Consider the following 10,965-nt stretch of genomic DNA (forward strand, 5'->3'; position numbering starts at 1 on the left):
GGCTAAATTGATGGGGTCCTTTGAGGTTTTTTGGATTTTGGGTCATATTTGTCACTTGCTCCGATTTACCCGCCATCTCACCCACAGGTCGAAGGCGGCTAGGGCTGCTGTGGAGTCTAATTTGACACCACTCAGGCCAACGGTATGGGTGCCAGTGGCCAAAAGGTGATTACTGGGTGAAAAGACCCAAATTTGGAGGGGTGCCACTGCCACGCCCTTTGACTCAGGCTGCTCATGCATACCTTGCTGTGCACCTTAACCGACTCTCTCCCTGTGGTGCAAGTTTTGACCAAATCGGTCACCTTCGAATTTTCGGCTAAATTCATCGGGGTCCTTTGAGATTTTTTGGATTTTGGGTCATATTGGTCACTTGCTCCGATTTACCCGCCATGTCACCCACAGGTCGAGGGCGGCTACGGCTGCCGTGGAGTCCAATTTGACACCACTCAGGCCAACGGTATAGGTGCCAGAGGCCAAAAGGTGATTACTGGGTGAAAAGGCCCAAATTTGGAGGGGTGCCACTGCCACGCCGTTTGCCTCAGGCTGCTCATGTTTACCTTGCTGTGCACTTTGACCGACTCTCTCCCTGTGGGGCAAGTTTGGACCAAATCGGTCGCCTTGGAATTTTCTGCTAAATTCATCCTTTGAGATTTTTTGGATTTTGGGTCATATTGGTCACTTGCTCCGATTTACCCACCATCTCACCCACAGGTCGAGGGCTGCTAGGGCTGCCGTGGAGTCCAATTTGACACCACTCAGGCCAACGGTATGGGTGCCAGGAGCCAAAAGGTGATTACTGGGTGAAAAGGCCCAAATTTGGAGGGGTGCCACTGCCACGCCCTTTCACTCAGGCTGCTCATGCTTACCTTACTGTTTTTTTGGATTTTGGGTCATTTTTGTCACTTGCTCCGATTTACCCGCCATCTCAGCCACAGGTCGAGGGCGGCTAGGGCTGCCGTGGAGTCCAATTTGACACCACTGAGGCCAACGGTATGGATGCCAGAGGCCAAAAGGTGATTACTAGGTGAAAAGGCCCAAATTTGGAGGGGTGCCACTGCCACGCCCTTGGACTCAGGCTGCTCATGCTTACCTTGCTGTGCATTTTGACCGACTGTCTCCCTGTGGGGCAAGTTTGGATGAAATCGGTGACCTTCGAATTTTCTGCTAAATTGATGGGGCTTTGAGATTTTTTTTATTTTGGGTGATTTTGGTCACTTGCTCCGATTTTCCCGCCATCTCACCCACAGGTCGAGGGTGGCTAGGGCTGCCGTGGAGTCCAATTTGACACCACTCAGGCCAACGGTATGGGTGCCAGAGGCCAAAAAGTGATTACTGGGTGAAAAAGCCCAAATTTGGAGGGGTGTCACTGCCATGCCCTTAGACTCAGGCTGCTCATGCTTACCTTGCTGTGCACTTTGACCGACTCTCTCCCTGTGGGGCATGTTGCCAGAGGCCCAAACGTGATTACTGGGTGAAAAGGGCCAATTTTAGAGGAGTACCACCGCCACACCCTTGGTCTCAGCCTGCTCTTGTCTATCTAGCTGTGTAGTGTGTCCGACTCTCTCCCTGTAGGGCAAGTTTGGACCAAATCGGTCACCTACGGATTTACGGCTAAATTCATGGGGTTAATAATTTGAGATTTGTTGGATTTTTGGTCATTTTGGTCACCTGCACCCATTTACCTGCCATCTCACCCACAGACCGACATCACTTAGCCCGTTCGCGGAGTCCCATACCACGGTCAGAGGCGGGCTGGGGCACGTCGGCTGGAAGGTGCGGGCTAACCCCGCCCATCGTGGACCAGCAGTCGGCCGACATCATTTAGTCCGTCCGCGGTGTCCTCCGCCGGGTTGGGCGGGGGTGGGGGGCACCCGGCCTCCCAGCCGGGGATATCCACCCCCTATACTTTATACGCGAGATGCCAGAGTTGCGGATGTCGCGTCCTGGATTTCCCTTGCCGACCTCATGTGAACTAGAAATTCGCCTTTGCCTCGTCCTCCGTCACGCCGAGAAGTTGGGCTTAACTGTGCCTCCATGTCCTAAACTTGGTCAGTGGTCCCAACATCTGGCCCAACGAGGCTCTCGTCTGAACGAACATGTTGAGTCAGCTTCGATTTTGACTTGTATTGATAAGTCGCATTGTAGACATTCTTATTGCTTATCATTCTCTAATGTAAAGTTTGTCTCCAATTTGGCCCAGCCTTACCCCACAGGGAGAGAGTCTTTCACAGAGCACATCAAGGTAGACGTGGGGAACCTGGGCCCAAGGGCGAGGTCGTGGGGACCAGCCGGGGCACGTCGGCTGGAAGGCGCGGGCTAACCCCGCCCACCGTGGACCAGCAGTCGGCCGACATCACTTAGTTCGTCCGTGGGGTCCTCCGCCACGGTCAGCGGCCGGAAGGTGCGGGCTAACCCCGGCCACCGTGGACCAGCACTCGGCCGACATCATTTAGTCCGTCCGCGGGGTCCTCCGCCACGGTCAGCGGCTGGCCCGGGGCACGTCGGCCGAAAGGTGCGGGCATGTTTTTGTGTGTCATTTTGGTTACCTGCTCCGATTTGCCCACCATCTCAGCCACAGGCCTAGAGGGGTCAGGGCTCCTGTGGGGTCCACTTGGACAGCGCTCAGGCCATTAGTAGGGGCGCCAGTGTACTAGTGTACGTGTACTTGTCTGTAGTAGTATACGTTTTCTAGTACTAGTGTATTAATCTTATACAAGTAGTTTGATATTTGTACTAGTAGAATAGAACACTAGTACATTTTTACGCTAGTTCAAGCACACTAGTTTTTGTGTACTAATGCAGTAGTACTAGTAGACTAGTGTAGCAAGGTCATCCCGTGAATTGTTTTCTGCAGAATTCGCACATCATAAGTCAGTTTCTGTATTAATATTGTCACTCCGCTGAAACTTGCATTATGAAAGCATAACTTTATTTATACTATTATGTCCCACATACCTATATGTAAATGACTGTAACTATTAGTGCAATACGTAAACCAAATTATTCGCGGTGCTCCTAAATGTGTAATATGTCATTTTTGCATAAAGAGTTGTGTTTCGCCGACAAGACATCGGCATTACTCGCCTATACCACTCTTTTTAATTTCAGCAAACAAGTCCCAAGAGAATGGGAACATAACACTACATTAAAACACAGGGACACGTACCCTAGTACACGCACACTTGTACACTTATACCAATACACTAGTACACTAATTCACTAGTGCCTGATACTAGTACACTTGTACTATTAATACGCTTGTAAACAAGTATTAGTACACTAGCACTGATGATGAAACGCTGGAGGACTTTGCTACGTACACAAACAACTTCTATCTGGAGTAATTCTTTATTATCCATTTTTTCTTAATGGAGAGAATAAATAACAATATCACAAATAAAGATGCCCTCATACCTTTGGCGTGGGTTGGCCGAGCCGACAGAGGGAGGGAGGGAGTGGCTGGGCGCAATTCTTTGCCTAAAAACTTGAGAGTAAACGTCTAGTTTGAGGAAGAGAAGGAGAAACAGGAGGAGGGCTGCTGGCTGTCTAGTTGGTAGAGGAACAAGTGGATGAGCAGCAGCTGCTTGGTTAGTGGAAAAGGTAGAGCAGCAGCTGCCTGGGTAGTGGAAGAGGTGGAGGAGCTGGTTAGTGGAGGAGGAAGTGGAGCAGCAGTTGCCTGGTTAGTGGAGGTGATGGAGCAGCTGTATGGTTAGTGGAGGAAGTGGAGCAGCTGGTGCCTGGTTAGTGGAGGGAGTGGAGCAGCAGCTACCTGGTTAGAGGAAGAGGAGCAGCAGCTGCCTGGTTAGTGGTGGAGCAGCTGGTGTCTGGTTAGTAGAGGAAGAAGAGCAGCAGCTGCCTGGTTAGTGGAGTAGCTGGTGCATGGTTAGTGGAGGAGGAAGAGAAGCAGCAGCTGCCTGGTTAGTGGAGAAGGAAGTGGGGCAGTTGCCTGGTTAGTGGAGAAGGAAGTGGAACAGCTGGTGCCTGGTTAGTGGAGGAGGAAGTGGAACAGCAGCTGCCTGGTTAGTGGAGAAAGAGGAGCAGCAGCTGCCTGGTTAGTGGAGGAAGAGGAACAGCTGCCTGGTTAGTGGAGAAGTGGAGCAGTTGGTGCCTGGTTAGAGGAACAAGAGGATGAGCAGCAGCTGCCTAGTTAGTGGAGGAGGTGGAGCAGCAGCTGTATGGTTAGTGGAGGAAGTAGAGCAGCTGGTGCCTGGGTAATGGAGGAAGTGGAGCAGCAGCTGCTTGGTTAGAGGAACAAGAGGATGAGCAGCAGCTGCCTGGTTAGTGGAGGAAGTGGAGCAGCAGCTGCCAGGGTAGTGGAGGTGGAGCAACAGCTGTATGGTTAGTGGAGGAAGTGAAGTAGGTGGTGTGGCCGTCAGAGCCGTCCAAAGTTCGGCCTTTTGACGTTTATGCCTGTGGCAGGGATACCGTGTGCCTGACCGGTGTGCCATTGCACTGCAGGGCATCCCAGGCCTTGCCGGACCTGTGGGTGTCATAGCGACTAAATCGGTGGAGGTGACCAAAATGCCCCAAAATCAACAAAATCTCAAAGGGGGTACCCCATGGAATTTGGGGGGAAATCCCAAGGTCAGCGATTTGGTCCAAACTTGCGCCACAAGTAGAGAGTGCGATAGGGTGCACATCAGCGTAGACAGGGGAATCCTGCGCGGACAAAAACCTAATCCGGCGCCTCTCGCCGTCGCTCAAGTCGAAGCGACGAAACCTTTTATATATCCATGTTTTGGCAACCCTGTAAATAATGTATATAATGTTTCTGACAACCTCCTATATTTGAATGGAGCTTACCTTGTATTTGTAGAGCAGAAAGCTGTCTGGCAGATTAAAGTAAAGACAACTACCAGACTTTAATTCACCAATGTAGTCAAACACACTCTCTACAAGGGTACTGGGCAGGGGACTGGAGATGGTTAAAGAAAATGGAGAGAAGTGAGAGGTGAGCCAATTGCTGTTTGCAGATGACACTTGTGGCAGGAATCAGAAGGGAGATTAAGGCAGTTGATGATGGAGTTTGGGAAGGAATGTGATAGGACAAGGTTGAAGATAAATGTGGGTAAAAGTATGGTGATGAGATGTCCTAGGGTAGAGGATCACAGCGAGTTGGAAGTCTTAAAAGAGAGAAGCTGGAAGATGTGGATAGTTAAATACTTGGGGATCACATGTGGCATGAAAGGGAGGAGTTGGGGTGGATATAAATAATAGATTGAGAGAAGCAAGTAAATGCCTTGGGCGATTAAAATGTGTCATGGGAAATAGGCATTTGGGAATGGATGCAAAGAGGAAATTATGTAAAGGGATGATTGTGCCTACGATAGTGTATGGAGTGGAGACTTGAAATTTAAGAAAGGCAGAAAAGAGAAGTTTCAATGTGTTTGAGATGAAATGTCTGAGAAGTATGGTAAAGGTTACAAGGTTGGATAGAGTGAGAAACGAGGCGAGGAGGAGACCAGGGGTGGAAATGGAGATGGCAGATAAGGCTGATGAAAAACTACTGGGATGGTTTGGACACATGGAAAGAATGAGTGTAGAAAGATTAGTAAAATAGGTGTGGAAGGCAGAGGTGGATGGAGTGAACTTGAGGGGATGACCAAGGATGAGATGGGTGGATGGGGTGAAAGGGACTTTGAACAAGAGGGAAATGTCTGTTTAGCAAAGAAGGGAGAAGTCAATAGATAGGAGTGAGTGGAGAATAGCTGTGTATAGATGGTACTTTGATACAAGGAAGGGGACAGGGGATGGAGGGAGTGGGGGGTGGTTGTTTGTGGATGATATTTTGATGCAACCTGAAGGGATTTCTCCTATTTTCCACAGGAAAGGACAGAGAGGTGGGGGTGAGCCTGTCCCTTGATATGATTTATGAAATTTTTGGCTCGAAGGCCAAGTGCCGGGCCTGTCACTTGAGTGAAGCAACCTTGCTGTGGATGTACTAAGTCTTGTTGCATTGCTTCTGACCCAGGGTAGCAGACAGGAGATAGGGATGACCCTTCATCCACAAGGAGCTAAGATGAGAGGGAAACGAGGGCAATGGATGGGAGTGGGTGCATGCCTTCCGACTTGGATACCTCCCTTGTAAGAGGGAAAAAGCCCTTGGTATATAAACAGTTGGTTGTGCTTGTGTGATGTAATAAGATAGGTAAATAGGGTTGAGGATTATTGCACCAGTATATAGGGGTTCTATTGGGGTGGTTTTGGTACATCCTGATATTATTTTCAATGTTTTATTTTGCACAGTTTATATGGTGTCTATATTTTCTTGATTGTTGGGATCCATGCTCAGGGAGCATAACTGAGCATAGTTATGAACTGCATGTAGACTGATTAGAGTTTTCTTCTGTTGTCCAAAGCCTATGCTTGTGATTTATTTGACCATATTCATACTATATATTCATTAATATCTATAGTCAGATCTTTGATTTGTGGACTGAAGGTCATATGAGTATCAAAAGTGAGGCCTAGAATTTTGAGTTCTATTCTTAGGGAAAGATTTGGGTGTTTAATTTCACCACTGGATGTTTTTTTATTCATGGTTGTTTAGAGTGCGCAATACTCACATGAATTTCAACTCGCATATCAAAGACCTGAAAGCTAAAATCAACAAGTAAAATAAACTATCAAGTCCACCAGAAGGACTGACTTTGGACAATAAAAAATGACTCTAATAACCATCTACAAGGAATTTATAAGAACCATCCTCAAATATGCCTCCACACCATAGCTCCTAAATCATCAAGATAGTCACAAATAATTGATAAACTTTACAAAATAGAGCATTATGAGTAATACAGGATGCACCAAAATCACCCCTATTGGACACCTACATACAGACACCAAAATACTCCCCATAAAACACCACATGAAAATTACAGGAATACAGTTCTATGCCAGAAACCTTAACACCACACATCAATCACACTACATTTCATAAACACCGCCAATAGAATGTAACAAAAAACTACACTAACAGCATGCTATTCAATGTTTATAACAACCCACAACATTTATACACAACTATGCAGACACCCAGATCAATAAACAAACTCTTCAAGAGACCACTAATCTCAATACTCCCAACAATAACTCTTTGGCATAAACTCCACTGGAAAAAAACAACTTCCCACACCAGACAAGAACCACACTAGCACATCTGCACTCAGGACTATCCAGCATCAAAACAGTAACAACATAGAATAGGCCTAGGCACATATTCAAACAGCCCCAGATGCAACCACCACACAGAATACCTCATACCACAATGCCCCATACTAGCAACCACTAAACATCAACACAATATATTTTCCCTGACTAACTTGCTGACCCATTTAGAGGCTGTTGCCAGTTATCTAAGGGCTGCAGGTATTCCAGGTAATGACAATTTCTGGTGTGAGGCTTTCATTCTATCATTTCTGTGCCATTGTTCCACTGTTCTGGCTTGGGTGTTCTTTGCTGTTATTTTTTGGTTGCTATGCTAGGTTATTATTGTCAGGTCTTCTGCATAGGTGAGTGCTTTGGTGTTATGTTTTGGATCTGGTGTTGGGAGATAGCTTGTGAGGAAGTTAAATAGCACAGGAGAGTGTATTGCTCCCTGGGTGACTTCATTATAGCCTTCTGGTCCCATGAATTTTGCTGTTTTGAGTTACTCTGCATTGCCTGCCTACCTTAGTAGTAGTCATTTCTTGTTGTTGTTGTTGTCGTTCCCTAGAATGTCTGTCTGAGCAGTCCCGTCTCCCCAAGGAATGCCACAGCCGAAACTGGGTTCTCCCACAAATCCTTTATAGAGTGTATGTTGTGTTGTTTGCATGCATGATTGTGTATAATGCAGTCTTCCATTATGTGTTGTATGGTATGAGGTGACGTGTTACATCCTGGGTAGCTGTTCACAATGCGGTCATCCAGCCTCTTCTGGTAGCTTAGAAGTGCTGGGTGGTGGCCGCACCGCAGTCTGGACAGGTGGACTCTGTCCTTTCGTGGGAGAGAGGATTCAGAAGGGTGGATATCAGGGGGTCTGGCATGCAACAGTGTGTTGTCTTTCAGTGTGTTAATGGAGCGGTGAGTGATATGATTATGAATATGTTTCCGGAGGCTGGTATTTGGTGGTTGTGGAGGAAGAGAAGAGAGTATCTGTGTGTGATACAGGTCTTTGGGTGTTGTTTTAATGTTTCTTGGTGTGTGTGGGTGTTCTGCTATGTAGTGTAGTGGGTGTGATGTGTTTGTGGTGGCTGCGGCGTGTTTGTGTGCCTCTCATGTCGAGGTGGTCCTTGACTTTGAGGACTTTTGTTTCATGGTGTAAATGGTCTGTAGGTGTTGTATTTGTGCATCCTGTAATTGTTTTTAGGGCTTTGTTTTGTATGATTTGAAGGGTGTTGTGGTGTGTCTCACTGAGATTAGGAGCCCATGCAGGACTCGCATAATTCATCACTGAGCGTATGCATTGTTTGTATATTGTTGTATTAGTTTCTTTGTTTTGTCCAAATGTTGTTCCAGCGATTGACTTAAGTGCGTTAAGTCTAGGTGTGCATTTGTTTGTGATGTGTTGTTTGAAAGACATGGATGTATCGTATGTTACACCAAGAATTTTTGGTGTGTTTGTGTGTGGTATTAGAGTGTTGTTGATGTAGAGATGAGGTATGTATTTGTGTTCTTTTGTCCAGTTGGTGAGAAGTGTTGCTGTAGATTTGGTTGGAGCTATTTTGAGTCTGTTTGTGATGAACCATGTGTTGAGTGTATCAAGGTATGGCTGGATTATTTCTGCAGCTTTGTCTGTGTTACGATGTGTGCATGTGATTGTTATTTCGTCTGTGTAGGAAGAGATTTGTATTTCTGAGGTGTCTGGTGTGGGTAAGTCATGCATGTATAGATTAAAGAGCATGGGGGATAGAACAGAGCCCTGTGGTACTCCATTCTTAATGTTTCTGATGTGTGATGATTGGCCATTATATGACACGTAAGCATTCCTACCTGCCAGATAATTGGCCAGCCATCTTTTGGTGTTATTGTGCATGTCTGTGTTATATATTCTATTTGTTAGGTTGTGGCGGGGGATAGCATCAAAAGCTTTACTAATGTCTAATGTTATAAGAAGTGTTCTGTGGTGGGAGCTATCTGAATTGATGCCATCTAAAATTCTTTGTGTGAGGTTTATCAGAAGAGTGTTTGTGGAGTGTAGTGGCCTAAAACCGTGTTGTGAGTCAGCAAGGGGAATATGTGGTGTGACAAGTTTAAGTATTAGGCATTCAATGACATTAGAGGGGGTGCAGGGAAGTGTGATTGGGCAGTGCGATGTTGGGATTGTTGGGTCTTTGTTCAGTTTGGAATGGTGATTATTTTACCATGCTTCCAGATGTCGGGTATAGTGTTGTATGAATAGCTGTAGTTTGCAATGTTTGTGAGTGTGTGTATACCTTGTGGTCCAATGTGTTTTAGGTGGATGTTACTTATGTTATCAGGGCCACAGGCAGATGAGTGCTTGAGATTATGTATTATATGTTTTGTCTGACTGTCTATGAAGGGTGTCTATGATAGTCTGAGTCTGTAGGAAAGTCTTTCTTACATTGAATAGTGCATCGGTTGTCAGGGTGAGAAGTGAGATGGCTTGTCTGTGCAAAATGATTTATGAGTGTGTTTGCTTTTTGTCTGTTTGAGGGTAGATTGTCTGTTGTTGTGATTATTGCAGCGTGAGAGCGTGTTGTGTTACTGTTGGATAGTGTAATGCTGTTGAGTGTTTTGTACAATTTGCTGGTGTTTGTTTTGTGATCAAGTGTATTGATAAAGTTTTGCCAATTTTGTGTTTTTTGTTCGTGTATTTTATTGGCAATCACAGTGTTTAGTGTTTGTATTTGGTCTGCTATGTTTTGAGGGATAAGTGTGGGGGTATTGTGTTTAAGTGTGTCTCGTTGTCTGATGAGGCCTTGGATTTCTGGTGTGAAGTTGGGGTTGTGTGATTTTCTGTTGCCTCTAGGGATGTATCTCTTGTCTTCGTTTAGTATGATTGTATTAAAAGTGTGCACAGCATTGTTTATGTTTGTGATTGGTGTACTGTTAAGTGTTTCAAAATGTTGTTCTGTCTCTTCAGTAAAAGCTTCCCAGTTAGCTCTCTTGTAATTGGTGTATGTGAGTCTGTGGCCAACTGGGGTGCATCTTGTTTTGGTGGTGGTGATGATTGGAAGGTGGTCAGAACCAAGGGCTCCGACCACTCTCCATGATGTTGTTGGGGTTAGGCAGGGGGAGCAGAAGGTGATATCAGGAGAGGAGGGAGTGTTGTTCATGATAGTCAATGAGTCAAACTGAGTCTGTATATCAAGCCCTCTGTCTGTGTCAGGGTTGTCGACATACCAGGCAGATGAGTTGGCATTGAAGTCACCACCCATGATCAGGTTGGGGATTAAGGCTAGTTGGCTAAATTGAGGCCTGAAGGTGTTTGGAACTGTGGGGGATGATTGGGGGGGAATGTATATGTTAACTATTGTCAGTGTTGATTTGTTGCCTGTGTGGATTTGAATGGATTGGATTTCTGTAGTGTTATCTGTGGTAGGGAGGAGAATTTTGGTTGTGGCACTTGTGTCCACAAAACAGATGGAGTGGTGGATCAGGGTGATGAGTCCACTGCCATTGCCGTTGGTCCGGTCTTGTCTGATGGTGGTGTAATTATGAAATGATGGTGTTTTGTGTGAGTGTCTTAGTTTTGTTTCTTGTATAATTGCAATGTGTATGTTGTGTTGTTTAAGAAAGTGTTCGAGTTCATGTTTTTTCTTGTTAATACCGTCAATGTTGTGTTGTAATATGTTGATGTTGTGTGTTCTGTATGTGTTGTATGTTGCCGTTTGGGGTTGAGGTTGGGGTGTTAATGGGGAAGGTATAGGATCTGGGTTAGAGGGGGGAAAAGGAGAGATTGGGGACAAAGGAAGGGGAGTACTGATTGGGGATAAGGGCAAAGGGAAATTGGGAGTGGGTAAG

The sequence above is a fragment of the Oratosquilla oratoria genome, chromosome 37 (genome assembly GCF_046742065.1).
Source record: "Oratosquilla oratoria isolate Oo_2021 chromosome 37, ASM4674206v1, whole genome shotgun sequence".
Classification (NCBI taxonomy): Eukaryota; Metazoa; Arthropoda; class Malacostraca; order Stomatopoda; family Squillidae; genus Oratosquilla; species Oratosquilla oratoria.